We start from the raw sequence: 18,087 nt of genomic DNA, 5'->3' as shown, positions 1-18,087 counted from the left end.
TAAATTATGGATTTTGGGATACAAAGATTGAGGGAATACCACATTGCGGGAACTGTACTCCAGGAAATTGATGAAGCCAGGGATTTGGGTTAGTAGTAGATAGAGAATTGAAGTTCAGGGGGCACCAACAAAGAAATAACGGAATTATCATTCATCTTTATAAAGCCTTGATATGACCACATCTGTATTACTGTACTCAAGTCTGGTTACATGGGTTTTTTGGGGATGAGGAAAGGTGGAGATGATCTGGAGGCAAGTGACCAAGATGGTGAGTGGTCTGTGAAATGCTGTCTATGAGGATAGATTGAGGGTTTGTGGATTGCAAAAGTTGGTTGAAAAGAGGGGGTTGGGAGATATGATATTAACATTTAAGTTACTTAAAGGAATTTTTAGGATTGATGCAAGGGAAATGTTTCAACAATTCTTGTTTATAAGCTTATATGTTGGTAGCACGACTATTAAATTATTTCAGGAAATTACAATGTATACTAAATATTAATTAAAAGAAAACTTTAATCAATACTTCCTATATTTTGGCAGTGTTACGTTGCCATCTTCATAGGAACATAAAACTATGATAAGTGCACACAGGCACTAACAACAAGCAAATGAGCAAGTTGTCTTAATATCTTCAACTTTAATTTGCCGTATTGGTGGGCCTTGCGTACGATAGAATCTCCATGGATGATAGTAATTCTTGTTGATAAGCTTATATGTTGGTAGCACATGACTATTAAATTATTTCAGGAAATTACAACCTATACTAAATATTAATTAAAAGAAAATTTTAATCAATGCAGGCACTAACAGCAAGCAAATGAGGAAGCTCATTTGCTCGTTGTTAGTGCCTGTGTTGCACTTATCATAGTTTTGATTAAAGTTTTCTTTTAATTAACTTTCCTACCGGCCGAGGTGGATGAAATAGCAAGACCACCCCAGAAATTTTCATGGATCAAAACTTCATCGGCATTCTATCTTTTATCAAGTATTTATTCTCCTCCACTGTTAATCCCTTAATGGCGATTTTAGAGCCATTAGCTGATTAACTGTGGTCGAGTGACTTTTGAGTCGCTTGTCTTTACATGTACTGTGTTACTTCGAATTTTCTTCACTTACTATGATATTTGATTGCATAATTTATTTGTCATGTCTTATATATCTTCATATAAGTTTCACATCTGCCAAAATAAATAATCAATCCTGAAATGACCACAGATCAGCCTTTGCAATGAATATACATTAGTAATAGTAAATTTCCTTCACTTTACTGACAATATAGATTCTTTTTCGCGAATTTTCAAATGTTATTATTATTATTATTATTATTCAGGCCTCCATGGAGTCAAAAGACTCATCGTGGGAGGTCCTTCCTAAGAACATAAAGTCTGTCAAGACTCATCGAGGGGAGGCCCCCCCCCCTAAGAAATACAAAGTCTATCTTACCACTCCTTAAACTCATTGACCGTTCTCGCTCTCACCACTCCATCAGGCAATGCATTCCACGGTTCAACCACCCTCCACGCAAATAAACCACTCCTCACCCTCTTGCTCACAGTTTCCTTTCGTAACTTCCAGGGATGGCCTCTTGTCATCACTCCTTCCCGCTGTTCAACCAAGTGAAAGAACTCCCCAGTGTCAACCCTGTACCCACCTCTCAACCATTTAAAAGTCTCAATCATATCACCTCTCCTTCTATCCACCAAACTCTGCAGTCTACATTCCATCAGCTGAAAAAATCAAACCAACCCTATGAGCCGGACGTGATTCGAACACGCAACCTTCTGATCTGGAGTCAGACGCACTGCCATTGTGCCACCGGCCCATTTATTTACGTTTAAAATATTTTGTCAAATATTTATATTTTTAAATAACATTTAGTGAAATAAAAATGACATTTTGCTTTCTTTCTTTGAAAAATACCTTTATATGGATTGTCCCATTTCAATTTTAGGAACGAATTTTTTTTTTTTTATGAAGAACAAATGATTATAAACTGCATTACTCGGTTTCCGATATTGTGTCTTTTTTAGTATCAAAAATTTATATCTAATGGTATTTTATCAGAGACTCTTCGCCTTCTTCTTTTGCTTAAAATTGTAACAGATTTTTTTTGTAGGATGCACATTACTATAATATCCAGTGCTTAACCACTGTAGATATGTTGAAAATATAATAGGAAGGATATCTTGGGTTACATAACTACTTTAAATTTCTACAGCTTTCAAAGCTTTCAGACAGTATTCAAAATCTCTTATTTCAGTTTACTGTTTTGAACAAAAGAAATAATATTGTTGTATATTCGAAGCTTCTAATTCGGTACTCTTTCTTTGAATCTGAAATCAGCTGTTCACAGTCTACTGAAATTATTCTAAGATTTAGAAATACTATGCTATATTTTCAATATGTAAAACTGTATACCACAAAAGAAAGTTCATTTGTGTTATTTTTCTTTCTTTTTTAAAAAAAAAAAAATCTAAATATTACTACTTCTATTGCTGCTGATTGCTATTTCTGAAATACGTCTTAGAAATGTTGGACAATAACCCTTAGATTATTCTTTTGAGAAACACAAGAGAGAAAGCTTCCCAGAAGTTGCACTAAATTGCCTCAAGCAAGAATGTCGTTTCATTTAGTAATAGTAAATTTCCTTCACTTTACTGACAATTTAGGCTTTATAGTGCAGGGTTATGCCAAAAATGATTTCTTTATTTATAGTGATTAGTTTCTTTTATTATCGAAAAATTCTAAATTATTTGATACAATTATCTTGAAATATGGTATAAGGTATAAAGCCCAGGCCAGAAGGGTAACAAGTGTGGTAAGAAAAGCAAAAGTGGATTATGAAAGAACATTAGTCATGCAGGGTAAAGAGAATCCCAAACAGTTTTTTCGATATGTTGCAAGTAAAAGAAAAAATGTATATGGCAGAATGATTTTAAAGAATGCCGATGGTAGGGAGGTAACTGAATCAGCTGATGTAATGGAATTACTGAGTGATTACTTTTCAAGAGTATATCATCCTGGTGGTGACATTGCAGAAATGGAAGAACCAACAGCTTATACGGGAATTGTGGTGAATGAAGTGAAGATGAGTGGTTTATTACAAAACCTCAATGTCAATTCATCTGCAGGATTGGATAGTATACCAGCTCGTGTTGTGCGAGAAGCGGCTAAAGAATTGTCAGTGCCTTTGACCATTTTGTGTAATTTCATTCTCAGGTCTGGATTAATCCCAAAGGGGTGGAAAGAGGGGAAAATCGTTCCACTGCATAAAGGAGGTTCCAAGACTGCTTATCAGAAATTGTTGTCAAGGTCTTGGAGAAAATAGTCAAGAGAAAAATACAGGAGTGGATAGATGAAAATGGGATACTGTATGGGGGACAACATGCATTTTTTTTTTTTTTTTTTTTTGTATTGAAAAACATAACACACTTCCGTTTCTAGATACACTTGTCACACATCTTCCCTCGGGCAATCTTTCCTTCACTGTTTCCGAAAACTAACACATATGGGACAATATATACACATAAACTCCTACCACCACCCAACACAAAAACTAGGTGTCATCAACACACTAAAAAACAGAGCTCAGACGATTTGTTCCAGTGAACAGGCACTGAAAGATGAATTTAAAATTATCAGTAATAACCTACAAAAAAACAGATATATACAGCCAAAACACTATAAACAAAATTCTCTACAAAACCACAATAAAAAACAAAGACAAACCAGACTACAGTAAAACTATAACCATTCCCTACATTAAAGGAATATCAGACAAAATAAACAGAGTATTACAAAAGTACAACCTGAAAGCTACCTTTAAACCTCCTGCAAAATTAAAAAGCTTACTCAACTCATCCAAAGACCCACTCCCTCCACTAGCTCACACTGGAGTATACCGGATTTATTGTACTTGCAACATACCATATATAGGAGAAACAGGATGCACTATTCCTATTAGACAAAAAGAACATAAACAACACATTAAATATAATAATTATGGTGAAGCTGGCCTTTCTGATCGTGCCCTGAATACCTTACACAGAATTGACTGGAAAACCACCAGCTGTCTACATCATACTGGAACATGGTATGAATGGAAATTCAAAGAAGCCTGTGAGATTATCAGCAACCACCCCAATCTGAACAACAATGATGGTTTAAAAATCCCAAACATATGGAAGGAATATATTCAACCTTCCTCACCAAGAACAACTATAAACAGGACTGTAGAAAATCCAGTATTGTAAATCAAAAATAAGAATTGTAATACTAAAAATAGGACACCAATTGTTTCTGAAAGAAAACCATCTAAAAGAATGTTTATTCCTGTCATTGTAAAAATAGAATTTAGCTCGATGTAATTTTTTTTTTTCCACCACAGGTCACGCCAGTAGAATAACATGTGATCAAATCATTGTTTCTCGAGCTTACAGTTAATGATGTAACTCAGCTTGTCCTGTATATTTATGTATGCTCCAGATGATGATCTTGATGTGAATATCAAAACGTCGGGATAATAAAAGTTTTTTTTTAACACGGTTGTAAATTCCATAAAATTTTTAAAATGAATGCTGATCACTGTGTAACCCTAAAAGAAAAGGGACAGCATGGTTTTGTGAAGGGTAGATCATGCCTCAGTAACTTACTCATGTTTTATAACACAGTGACCGCTGAACTGGATAAGGGTAACAGTGATTCTACTGGACCTTGCTAAGGCCTTTGACAGGATATCACATGGAATTCTAATCAGTAAACTGCAGCATATGGGGATGGATATAAGGTTGGTGAGATGGATAGGAGGGTGGTTGATGGAAAGATATCAGAGAGTGGTTTATTCAGGAGTAGAGTCCAAAAGACGGCCTGTGACTAGTGGTGTGCCGCAGGGGTCTGTTCTTGGACCACTACTTTTCAATTTGTTCATTAATGATATAGGAAAGGATCCGAGAGGAAGTGTTCACTTGTTTGCTGATGATGCAAAGTTGGGTAGAGCAATAGTGAGTGCACAGGATGTCAAAATTTTGCAAGATGATTTGGATAGTTTGGAGGACTGGGCTAAGGAAAATGGATGTCAATTTAATGTGGCAAAGTGTAAGGTTATGTATTTTGGGGTGAAAAGATTAGCAGCAGTATATCACATTGGTGGAACCGTACTCCAGGAGATTGATGAGGCTAGGGATATGGAGCGTTGGTGGATAGGGAGTTGAAGTTTAGGGAGCACATTGCAAAAGTGGCTAAATCAGCTCATCAAATCACTTGGTTGCTGAAAAATACTTTAACAAGCAGAGACAAACAGGTTATTGTTCCTCTGTATCGAGCCTTGATAAGACCCCATCTAGACTACTGTGCCCAGATATGGGTGCCAGGGTTTCTTCTCGATGGGGAGGAGGTGGAGAGGATCCAGAGACAAGTGACCAAGATAATAGCAGGACTATGGAATGAACCTTATGAGAACAGGTTGAAGATTTGTGGAAATTGGTTGGTTGATAGGCGAAAAAGGGGTGATATGATTGAGACATTCAAATTACTGAAGGGTTTCTATAAGATTAATTCAGAAGATATTTTTGAGAATAGGACTGGTAGTGGGAGGACTAGGGGCCATCCATGGAAGCTTGGTAAGAGGTTGGTTAGCAAGGGTGTTAAGAGCTACGTTTTTTTTACTTGGAGAGTGGTAAATTAGTGGAATAAGCTGCCAGAGTCTGTTGTGGGTGCCATGACTCTAAATGAGTTCAAGGTGAAGTATGATAGACTGTGTGAATGTTGAATAGTTGTTCTTGACATGATGTTGGGCCTCCCTTGTTGAGTCTAAGGACTCCTTGGAGCTGGTCGTAATAATAATAATAAAAAAAAGGATTTGAATTTTTTAAGAGAAAAGGCACATATCTGTTACATAATCATTTATTTTTTGAGGGGATAGACCTATTCTATCTACAGGCAATTGTTACAAATGTAAATCACTTCGGGAACATGCTCATGCAGTTTAGTGTAAAATAGTACCAAAAGTTTTACTCCAATAATGTCACGTATCTAAACTAGAAGAAAATGTCGTTATATCTGCTGATGTTAGAACTCTTACATAAATATTTTTTCTGGCATGAATTCTCTATCAGCTATAATGTAATCAATTTACAGATTTTTGCACTCTTGTATTGAAAAAAGAAATATGTGCAGTAATTTCTTCTTTCTACTACAAGAAAAAACCAGATAATAACAGAAGGAAAATATGTAGTAATTTCTTTTTCATTGGGTGAATTTACAATGTTCTTTTTTTATGTTTTGAAATGAAAGTGCAAATGATTATTTTCTTACCATTTTTGCCAATAGAAAATCTGTTATAATTATACGAGTGACATTTTACCATTTTTCTCCCACAGGAGAAAAAAATAATGCAATAATATTGTTCAGTCTGTCGAACTTTATTGTAGTGCAAATATTTATCATCAAACTTTGCTGTTTTTTATAATAAAAATTCGTGCTACTTTGAAAAATTCTAATTTTTGGCACACACTGATATGAAAATTTAATAGACAAAGTTTCACCAAACTGTATTTTATATTTTCAGAAGGAAAATATGTAGTAATTTCTTTTTAATTGGGTGAATTTACAATGTTCTTTTTTTATGTTTTGAAATGAAAGTGCAAATGATTATTTTCTTACCATTTTTGCCAATAGAAAATCTGTTATAATTATACGAGTGACATTTTACCATTTTTCTCCCACAGGAGAAAAAAATAATGCAATAATATTGTTCAGTCTGTCGAACTTTATTGTAGTGCAAATATTTATCATCAAACTTTGCTGTTTTTTATAATAAAAATTCGTGCTACTTTGAAAAATTCTAATTTTTGGCACACACTGATATGAAAATTTAATAGACAAAGTTTCACCAAACTGTATTCTTATTTACAAAAAAAAAACAATCTTGCAATAGGCATATTTGAAAAAAAAGTTCTATTAGGTGAGATTGTGGTACACAGAATGTTTCAAAAATAAAGAAATAAAACATCTCAGAGAATGATTTCACCTACTATTCAGAATTTTTTGAAATATAATTAAGGTATTTTATATATATATATATATAATCTCCCACACAAAAAATTTGGAACTTATATCACATCAATGCTGCGTGTGATTATATAGAGAAACTTGTGGAGAATTCATGACTAAATTTAACACACGGGAACCACAGTAGTAGGTTTTTTATTACGTAAATATTTCGTCCTAGATATCTTAGGACATCATCAGTACAGTATGGCAATACTAGGAATGACAAAAGAAAGGGCGCATACGTACAAAGGAATCCAAATTGCATGCAGTGGCGCATTGCGGCCTGAACTTAAAATAATTGAATAGAATTAAATTGAAGATCCATTGGAAAAAGACAAAACTTCTACACAGATCTTCATATAAATATGAACATTTGTATAAAGAAAGTGCTGAAGCCCTACTCCACAGACCAAATCTAAATCGCAATGATGTTCTTGCCATCCCTAAAGTATGGGAAATTGTCATACAAAATTGTGTAAAATAATAACTTAACTGTAATTAATTTTAATTTAATTCAATTTAATTTAATTTAAATTCAGGCCGCAACGTGCCACTGCACACAATTTGGATTCCTTTGTACGTATGTGCCCTTTCTTTTGTCATTCCTAGTATTGCCATACTGTACTGATGATGTCCTAAGATACCTAGGAAGAAATATTTACGTAATAAAAAACCTATTACTGTGGTTCACGTGCGTTAAATTTAGTAATGCTGTGTGTGTGTGTGTGTGTAGTAGTGTGTTGGCAAGGGGAAAATGTTAATGTTATTATTTATATTTTTCAATTTTTTGGTGAAATAATTTACTTGAAAGATGAAATGAAAACAGTACAGTCAGGCATCTCTCTATCAATATTTGTAATCCTGAAAAGGACTGTTTTGATGACCCTGAAAAGAAACATTTTTGATTTTACTGGTGAAAATTTATAGACGTTGAACAGTATAGAACACCCTAAATCCAGGGTGAAGGCACCTGCTTTTTTATTGATATTTTATTCCTTTGAAAATATACTATTAGACATTTTGAAAGAACAATATATCATTGTGTTATAAAAATAACTTAAAAAATTCGCCTTCAAGATGAAATGGAAACAGTACTAAAAGGCATCCCTCGATCAATATTTGTAGTCTTGAAAAGGACTGTTTTGATGGCCCTGAAAACAAACATTTTTTTTTTCGTACTGTTCAGAATTTAAAAATCTTGAACAGTATGGAATACAAAGCAGTTTTACATTCAGGGCACTAAACTGTTGTCTCCCTTCTGATATTGTTTTTTTTTTTTTTTTGCATACATAGCATTTGCGTTGAGGGTTTTTTTTTATTAGCTGTGGCTGGTAGACTCTCGGGATGATGGTTGGAGGTAGCAGCATTCAACCACAGAAGTCTCGAAGGATTGCCTGCTTTCCTGCTTGCTGAAGATGGCGCATATGCATGTAGCAATGCTTTCGCGATTTCTATTCTGTAATCTAGATATGTTATGGTAGACAAACATTTCTTTTTGTGCAGGAGAAAACTGTTCCAAATAACAAAATACGATATATGTCCAAACACTTTTTTATAATATTTGTTATGCTGTTTCCTCGTTACAGAGTAGAATGATAGCTGCTGATCGCACCTGTCGACTCCACCCATACTGTTGTTGTATTCACCCACTGCAATGGGTTCATGAAATCATGCCTCTCCACGGATTCCATTGATGGATTGTGCAGGGAAGATAGCAGAAAAACATCTTTTTTGTCTTTACAACGTAGTGCAAAGACTTTTCCTCGCTGATAAGCTCGGATTTCCTTGGATAGTTTTCCTGATGCCAGATTTGGAGGAATATCTCGCCTTTTTGCATTTGTAATGCAATAACCTTTACTGAGTAAAGGGTCTAGTAACTGCATTACTGTACACATCGACAAGGGGAGTTCCGAATATTTATCATGCTCGATTGCAGTCTGCTTTCAGTATAAGGTTTGAAATCATAAAGATATCCACTTTCGGATTCACAAAGCATAAAAATTTTACCCCATACTTTGCTTTCTTTTGGGGAATATACTGCTTACATTTCAGTCTACCTTTGAATGGCATAAGCTTTCATCGATACTCAAGTCTCTCTCAGGAATGTATAGTGATATACATTTCTGACGGATTTCATCGGAAAATCATAAATTTTGTTGAGGACTGGGCAAGGATGTGTTGCCTGATCTATTCCTCATTATTCTGAAAATGCAAATACTTCATGATGAGACTGAATTGTTTTTCAGTCATAACATCACAAAACATTGCCGTGTTCAGAATCCGGTCGGTAGACCAATATATTTCGAGAGTGGGCTTTTTCACGATGCCTTGCACAATCAAGAGTGCTATAAATGTAAGGAACATATTGATATATATTGGACTCCAAAGTTTACTGCAAGAATGCAGACTGTATTCAACTTGCTGATGTTGTTGGAAAGCATAAAGATTAGGCTGTTCCACTATGAAGGAAAGAATATCATCATCTAAAAACAGACGAAAAGAGCCTAAAATATTGCTGGAGTCAAAGTCTTCAATAATTCCTGGCTTACCTATCAATGGAAACCGTGGACAAGCTGGTGTACGTTCAGTGGCGATCACCCATTTTCTGCATGAAGACATATCTAAACTACATGCAGAATTGCTATTTTCAGAGCTAGAAAGATTTCTCTCCTCGTCGGTAAAACTAGAGCTGCTCAAAAGACGAAGGCTCCAACTTTTTTCATCTCACGAACTTTTCTTTTCTTATCCTGAATATTACTGCTATTGCTGCTGCTGCTCTTGCTTGCCATCTCACAAATGAATTGTGTATTGGGTATACTTTCTAATATTCTTTTTTGCCAAGTAACAAGTTGAAGACTAACGGAGATTACTAGCCCCCCCCCCCCCCACACACACACTGGGAACCAGATCAAAAGAACATACCCAGCAGGCAGCACACTAAAGTGCCTCGTGCAATAACTGAATATTTTACAGGCAGAAATTTCTTATTTTGTTTTTCCATCTTTCTAATTGATTAGCAGACATTTGAAACATATTATTCTAATATTGCATCTGTAGGATGACAGTGTTTTTAAATATTAATTTCCCCTATTATCCAATGTCACATAATTTCCTGATTTATAATAATGAGGAAATAATATGTATATTTTCTTATTTATAATTTGCTAATTTATAATAATCAAAACTTAGTTTGTGTCGAAAAATTAAACGTTATGTGGAACAATTATTATGGAAAAATCACGAATTAAATAAAAACTGTACCTATGTTTCATAACAGTTTTCGGGTGTGTGGTAGTGTTGCAGCGGGAGGGGGGGGTGAAACTATCAAAGTCGAAATAAAGTTTAATTCTATTGTGAAAATATGAAATTTCACATTTGATGAATGCACATATACATATTTTGTATCAGAGAATATATGCAAAAGTATCACTTACTTTAAAATTGGAGACAAATATATAAACTAGCAGAAAATATATACATATCAATTTAAATAATAACTGTTTATTTCATTTTATAAAGACCGATTATACAGGGAAACCAAAAAGGTGAAAGAACAGCAGATTACAATATTTTGAAAAACAATTAGTGATATGAGAATTGCATATTATTCTCTACAAAGCAAAGTTGTTGAAGAATAATTCACAGATTTCCTGAAGGATATCTGTGAATTATTCTTCGAAATATGATTTTGAACAAAGACAACATAACCTAGAACATTGGCAGCTGTTTTTTTAAATAATATTTCAAATAATTATCGTGAATTAATTTCTTCAAAAACTGTTCTGTCGAGTAAGCGATTAGACAAAATTAGCACAAAAACAGTAAACATTGGTTCTCCAAGGTATAATGCAATATTTAAGTGAAGAAATTATGCAAGAATTTATATTTTGTCGTGGAATTATAAACTGTACAATAAAAAGAGAAAATAAAAATAATTTCTATATTTTTAGTCTCTCTAATATAACTAACAGTCAAGTTGCCCAGCATAAAACAAGGAACTGCATTTCTTGTTACAGAGAACTGAGATTTAGCTTCCCGAGATAATCTGTTTAATTGTTCTCTACAGCGTGAAGGATTATCGCACCTTCAAAAGGAGAGAACAGCTGAATTGCACTTCTTATCCATGTTCTTTCAACAGGTGTATTGAATCGTATCCAGATTTAGCTGGACGTATATATATACACGTCCTGGCCGGTTGGAGGGTTAATATTTAGTTTACGTTGTAATTTCTTGAAATAATTTAATAGTCAAATGTTTCAACACTTGGCTAGACAGAGCAGAACATGAGATCATCCCTAAAAGTTGGGTAAGAGTGTGGTTAGAAGAGCATGAAGACTAGATTTTTTACTTGGAGAGTGGTAAATGAATTTAATGGGTTGCCTGAGTCAGTTGTAAGTGCTTTGTCTCTTAATGGTTTCAAGGGGAGGTATGATAGCTATTGTGTTAATAGTTTGAGTCTTGGGACTCCATGGAGGTGCCCATGCAATAATAATAATTTTGGAGGTGAGCCAGAGAACATTGTGGAGATTTGACACTAAGATAGTGTCAGGTCTCCAGAATGTTAGATGAAGAAGTTATTGAAGGAATGCTATGCCATTTGCAGTCTTGTAAATAGGAAGGATGATATGATTGAGACATACAAGTTGGTAGAAGATTGTTGAAGAGATTTTTCATTGAAATGGAAGACACGTGTAGAACATGAAGCCCTCCCTGGATGCACGCTCTATAAGGAGAGAATGAGAAGCAAGTTATTTGCATGAAGAAATGCAGTTGAAATATGTGCACTGCATGAGAGTGTGGAAATGATGAAAGAATTTAAGGCATAATTCAATGAACTTTGTATGTGACCACTCACAGTAAATCTTGACTCCATGGAGATCTGGAGTTTTAATAACAGTAACATCATTCTATCTATAATATTACCTAGTTACACAAGGCCACTGCTGTTTTCATCAGGGAACTAGGGCAAAGTGTAAAACATTAGCTATTGAAACAATCTCAGCAGAATTGAAGCTAGGTACCATCAAATTAAGGGCACTAATAGAAAAGATGGGGTTAAGAAGAGTTAGAAAAACATGACATTAACATTATTAGTATTACTAAGAAGACCAGGGGTAAAATTATTCTAAATCATAAGCATACAGTAATTTTTTTCAGGTACTAAAAATCATAGAATGGAAGAAATACTGTGGTATTCAACACTCAACACAAAGTTATTATTTTTACCTAATTGTTCTCACTGTCTCATAGTTCAGTTTCTGATTCTGAAATTTGTTCCATTACTTGACATGAAATTGATTGGCATTCAAGGTTTCTTAGCCTCTCACAGCCAAAGTGTTACTACATAGAAAACCAATTAATGCTGTGATAGTGTGATTAATCTCACCTGCATCATCCTCTATGACTATCAGTGTATCACTCTAACTGGATTTATTCTGTCTTGCAAAATTAAAAAAAATCTACATTCCTGGAAAGGGAAAACACTCCTACCATCACCTTATGAGACTGACTAACTCACCAAATGTAGGTGTGTTAGTGAGAATCCTAGACAGGATTCAAACCTAGGTTTTGAATTATGGCAAATCAACTAAGGCTGTGAGGCCAGTATATTATATTTTTTAATTGTGTTCCTCTGGCCCATTTCTATCTACTCATCTTCAATTGAAATATCCCTCTGAATGTTGTTCATGTCCTAGCTAGGATTCAAACCCAGGTCTTTCGAACCGAAGAACATCATTAATACCAACTCAGCTATGAAGACTCTTCACACGTAAACCTTTCCAACCAGAAAGCATTGTCCTTGCTAACTGAGCTAAACTGAACTATTTTTGTTCTTTCCAAAAGGAAAAAACAGAAAAAAATTCCATTAAGGTGGCAAAATTTGGAAGAAAAAGTACTGGAAAAAAAAAAAAAGAATTAATGATCATGAAGATAACACAGAAGCAACAGTTGAGATTATTCTTTACTCTGAAAGAATAGAACGTTTTAATAAATCCCACTTTTCTATACATGTGTTAACTGTCATAAATATATAATGAGTGATAAAAAATATTTTGGAGGAATGCGGTGTGGAGGATGTTTCAATACTTAATGTAGAAAAAGTTATCATAAACCTGAAATATGCAAAGGTGCTGGTGTGCATGATATTCAACCTGAAATATAATTTCTACTGTGGCTGTACTTGCATAATCCAGAAAGCTGGGTCATAAGGTCAGCTACCAGATGACCGGGCTTCTTATTATACCAATTTATACATAGTGAAATAATACTGAAAATAACAATTATGTAATAGTTTCCCCCATGAGTGTTTCAGGAAAAAGTTTTGCAAGTATATATGAAAAATAGCAAAAATTGTTAAGGGAAAGGATTTTTAGGTAGCTCCTAGGAACATATCCTCCAAATAAGAGAACAGTATTCAATGGTTGGATGGATTTGTGATTATGCATGGCTAATAGTTGTTCTGAAATCAAGTAACATGAAGCTAAAGAGCAGTTTTTTTAGATGCTAGTTTGTGGGATACTTATCTATTTATGCAAAGATTGGAGGTGAGTTATCCCAAGAAGAAAAAATTTCATCATCTCTAGAGATTTGAATATTAGCAAAAGTAAGACCGGAAGGAAACAGCTCTTTTCTTTGTAAGATATAACAGGATTGAATTTGCTAGAAATTTTTCAGAATCCTATAGAAGAATGGTTTGTAAATCAAATTGGCTATATTTAGATACTCTAGACATTTCATTGATCAGTATAGTGAGACATAAATAAAAATGATGTGTGTGTGATGTACAGTCATTAAAAAAACTAAGTCATTAAAAAAACAATATTACATTTACGGTACTGGAAAAGGTCACAGATATACAGGAAGAGAATAGGTGAAAGAATACAGCCCTATGTGATATCCACCATTAGTTACGGCATTGAAATATAAAGATCCATTTATCATTTTTTTTATGAAAGGAATAACTTCAAGCCCAACTTTGCTGCAATATTTGCAAAAGATTGTTTTAGTGTGAGAATGTTGAAGTATGCATTGAGAAAAAATAAGAGTTTTGTTTGACACTTGAGTGAACACATCTAAAAAAAAATGCTATTGCTTAGCTGTGCTCAAGAGGTTGTAAGAAAGTTGAGACTAAATATATAGTTCTTGTGAAGGTTATTAATAACTTTGATTGCTATTTTTTGTAATTGCAGCTTATGATAAAATAACAGAACAAGAACTAAGCAATATTATTATTATTATTACCCAAGACCACATGGAGTCAAAGACTCATCTGGGAGGTCCTTTTATCATACACACACAGCTCATCATACCATGCTTTAAACGCACTCAAATTCTCTGCAGACCTGATTCTCACTCCCCTACTCACACCCTCTTTATACAGTTTCCATGGATGATCTCTGGTTCTCTCCTGATCTCCCACTTTTTTGTGTAGAAATGCTCCAGCATTGATCCTTTAACAACCCCTTACTAACTTGTAGGTCTCTATCATATCGCTCCTGTTCACCAGACTCTGCAAGTTACATCTTCTCAATCTTTCCTCATACTCGACATTCCAGAGGTAAGAAACTACCTTAGTCAGTCACCTCTGGACCCTTTCCAACATCTCTTCATCCTTCTGAAAATCAGGTAACCAAATCTGGGCACAATAGTCCATGTGTGACCTAATCAAAGCCTTATACAATGGAACAAGAATCTTCCCACTTCTACAAGTCGGTGTCCTCCGCATCATTCCCAGAAGTCTTTGTGCTGTCTTCACAATTTTGGCTATGTGTTCCCTAAATTTCAGATCCTAATCCACTATCACCCCCAAATCTCTTATTTCCTCCACCTCCGACAATATATCCTCTCCAAGCATAAATTCTGTATCGCATCTTTGTTTTCCAAATTTTAAAACCTTACATTTTGCAACATTGAACTCACATCCCCATTCCCAATCACTGAATTTATTCAAGTCTTCTTGTAAGGCCACAACATCTTCTCTAATCTTCATGGTTCGTCCCAACTTTGCATCATCTGTAAACAACTCAATATCTCCATCCAAATCTTCACCAATATCATTAATATACAAGTTAAACAGCAATGGCCCTAAAACAGACTCCTGAGGCATACCACTAGTAACTTTCTTTTTCCTGGATATTGCTACCCCCCCCCCATACACAACTTGTTGATACCTATCAGATAGCCAGTCTCCAATCCAATGCACTAATCTAATATCCAACTCCATCTGCTCTAGTTTCACTGTCAACTTATCATGAGGTACTCTATCAAAAGCCTTTGCAAAATCCAAGTATAGTACTGTGTATCCTTCTCCTCTCTCCAAGGAAGCAGTCACTTTATTGTAATAACTAAGTAGATTACTAAAACATAACCTCTCTTTAGCAAATCTATGCTGTCCATTAAAGATAATACCATTGTTGTCAACCCAATTCTGTATCCTCGTTCTCACAAGATTCTCCAGCAACTTAACTACAACACCTGACATACAGATAGGCCTATTGCTTGAGTTCTATCACCTCCTTTATGAAGTAACACAATTGTGCCCTCCTTCCACTCTTTAGGAACTTGACCCAATGCAAGACTCGTATTAAAAAAATATGTCGAAGCCAGTGTCAACTTCCTGGCACATTTCTTCAGAATACATGGTGGTATATTATCAAGTCCCATAGCCTTATTTACATCTAGTTTGCTCAACTCCCCATGCACCTCTTGCTCGCTTACAGTCAGTCTCTCTCTTTCCCATCATCAACTGCTCTCAATCTCTCCATGAAATCACATTCACGAGAATGAAAGACCTTTATGAACTGCACATTATCTCCACCACACCTTCCACAGCAGCTGTCTTTATACCATTTTCTCCAATTGGTGTCATCCTTCCATAATCATTCTTTCTTTTGCTGGCTACATTTCGAAAGAACTCCTTAGGATTCTTTTTGGCTTCATTCGCTAACTGCTGTTCGTATCTCACTTTAGCTACCCTTGCCAACCAAGTCACCTGCCTTGCCTGGTCTTTGTAGACCTCATGAAATTGGTTATTTTCATTTCTCTTATGCTGCCTCCACAATGCCCTTTTTCTCTGTATTGCATGCTTAATCTCTTTATTCATCCATCTCATACATTATTTAACCTTCTCACCCTTGGAATACATTTAGACATTGCATCTACTAAATAGTTTTTGAAAATCCCCCAAGCTGCATTGATCTCTTTTCCAGCTAACTCCTCATTCCATGCTACACCCGCAAGCTGTCTCCTGCGCTCATAATAACCCCCCCCCCTTGTAGTTCCACTTATACCCTTTTCTTACAGAGGTCCTCACAATGCTGGCAACCACCTAGGTAATCACCTAATGGTCACTCTCATCAATTGGTGGGTGATTTGACACGTCATTTATAATTACATCCTCTGATGAGATGACCAAATTCAAGACCCTCAATCCTCGTGTGCCCTCTGTTACATACTGTCTGAGGTAATTATTCCTCAAAAACTCAAGAAACTCATTTTCTTTACTTCCAGTTGCTATCTCATCATTCCAGTCTAAATTTTAATTATTGCCATAATTAAAATCGTCCATAATGATCACTCTTTTCTTATTTGCTTGGCTAATTGAATTATGCATTTCATAGTCGCTACCATCCACATTTCTTTCTCTATAACATCATCCAACCAAGTATTTCATTCCATTCACCTGTATCTCAACACCATACTGCCTCAAAACCACTGGCACTATTTCCCTCTTGCATCTCTACATTGTATGGATATAACTCTTTCTCTATCATCAATGGTACTCCCCTCCCTTTTTACCCCTTCTATCCTCACGAAACACATCATACCCTTCCATCTCTATTCCTGTCAGGACGTCCTCTTCATCTAACCATGTCTCACTTATTCCAACAATTTTTGGGTGAACCGACTCAATTAGTGCAACCATTTCATCTGCCTTGTTTCTTGCACTTCTAGCATTTGTATACAAACACAACAGCTCATTCCTGGATCTACAGCTAGTTCTATCATTTGATGTGATCTCTCCATGTTCGACTGGGGCCATTTCCCTTTCTGCTTATTTGTTTTAGAACCCTCTTCAGTTCTAACTGTTTCCTCTTGATCCCAGGTCATCCTATTCTTTTCCTGTGTACACATATAATACACAGCGTAAAAATCAAATATAGTGAGCGATATAGATTTTCACAACAATGAACCATTTTTTGAAAATGGTTTTCATTGTTGTGAGTGTTAAATGTGTGTATGCATGAGAGAATGTGGAGGATGTCTTTTTGAAAAGAACAGGAGAAGTGAAAGAGTATTGATCTGCAAAAAGTGTTAAATATGAAGCGTTAGTTGAATCAAGAAGAGTAATTAAATGTTAGACAAAGGCCAGAAGGCAGTGAAGAGCACATGATAAAGATTGGTATCAGCCAAAAGAGGGTGTGTGTGAGAATATGAGTACTGAAGATACTGAAAGAACAAAAACAAGTATGATTGGGGAAGCAGAAGAGAGTATGACTGATGGAGCAAAAGCAAGAGTGAGTGTGAAAATGAAAGAGAGCATGGATGATAGAACGAAAGTGAGAATAATTGCTAATTCAAAAGAAAGTATGATTGCTTGAATACTCAACTTAAATAATGATATGATGAAGAGGAGTCACATGCAGAATGAGATCATTTGGTGGATACAAACAGAAAGGAATGGAAGAATAAAATAAAAGACAGCAGAGAAAAAAGAGGTGATGAATGACCCGAGTGGCACAGTATGGAGATTCCATTATTGAAGGTGTGGTGGATAAGAGGATACATAAAGTCTGTTTTCTAGAAGGATAACTGAGTATGGATTCTCTGAATAGTAAAAGTAAGCATGTGAGGGAATTAGTGATGGGTGTGGGAACAAATGATTTGGTTGGGCACAGGAAGAATGTGGGATAGATATCAGGATATTATTAAGGAGAGCAAAGGGCAACAACAGCTGGTAAAAGTAGTATGCCCAGGGATTTCATTGATGAATTAAGACAGCAAGCAGAAGTTGTAAATGGTATTCTAACAGGTCTG

The 18,087-nt window shown here is 35.3% G+C and overlaps 1 protein-coding gene and 1 non-coding gene across 2 annotated transcripts in view; one reads left to right on the top strand and one right to left on the bottom strand.

The window, feature by feature from the left end:
• The window catches only part of LOC150110639 (transient receptor potential cation channel subfamily M member-like 2), a 658,320-nt gene that overhangs the window by 593,648 nt on the left and 46,585 nt on the right, over positions 1-18,087 (top strand). The window lies entirely within an intron of this gene.
• Positions 1,751-1,822, bottom strand: TRNAW-CCA (transfer RNA tryptophan (anticodon CCA)). Its single transcript has one exon. It is a non-coding gene; the product is annotated as a tRNA-Trp (tRNA).

Source organism: Typopeltis vanoorti, chromosome 1 (assembly GCF_054136105.1).
Source record: "Typopeltis vanoorti isolate ZY-2024b chromosome 1, IOZ_Tvanoo_1.0, whole genome shotgun sequence".
Lineage (NCBI taxonomy): Eukaryota > Metazoa > Arthropoda > Arachnida > Uropygi > Thelyphonidae > Typopeltis > Typopeltis vanoorti.
The sequence above is the reverse complement of the archived record's forward strand: the minus strand, read 5'-3'. Positions and strand labels throughout refer to the sequence as shown.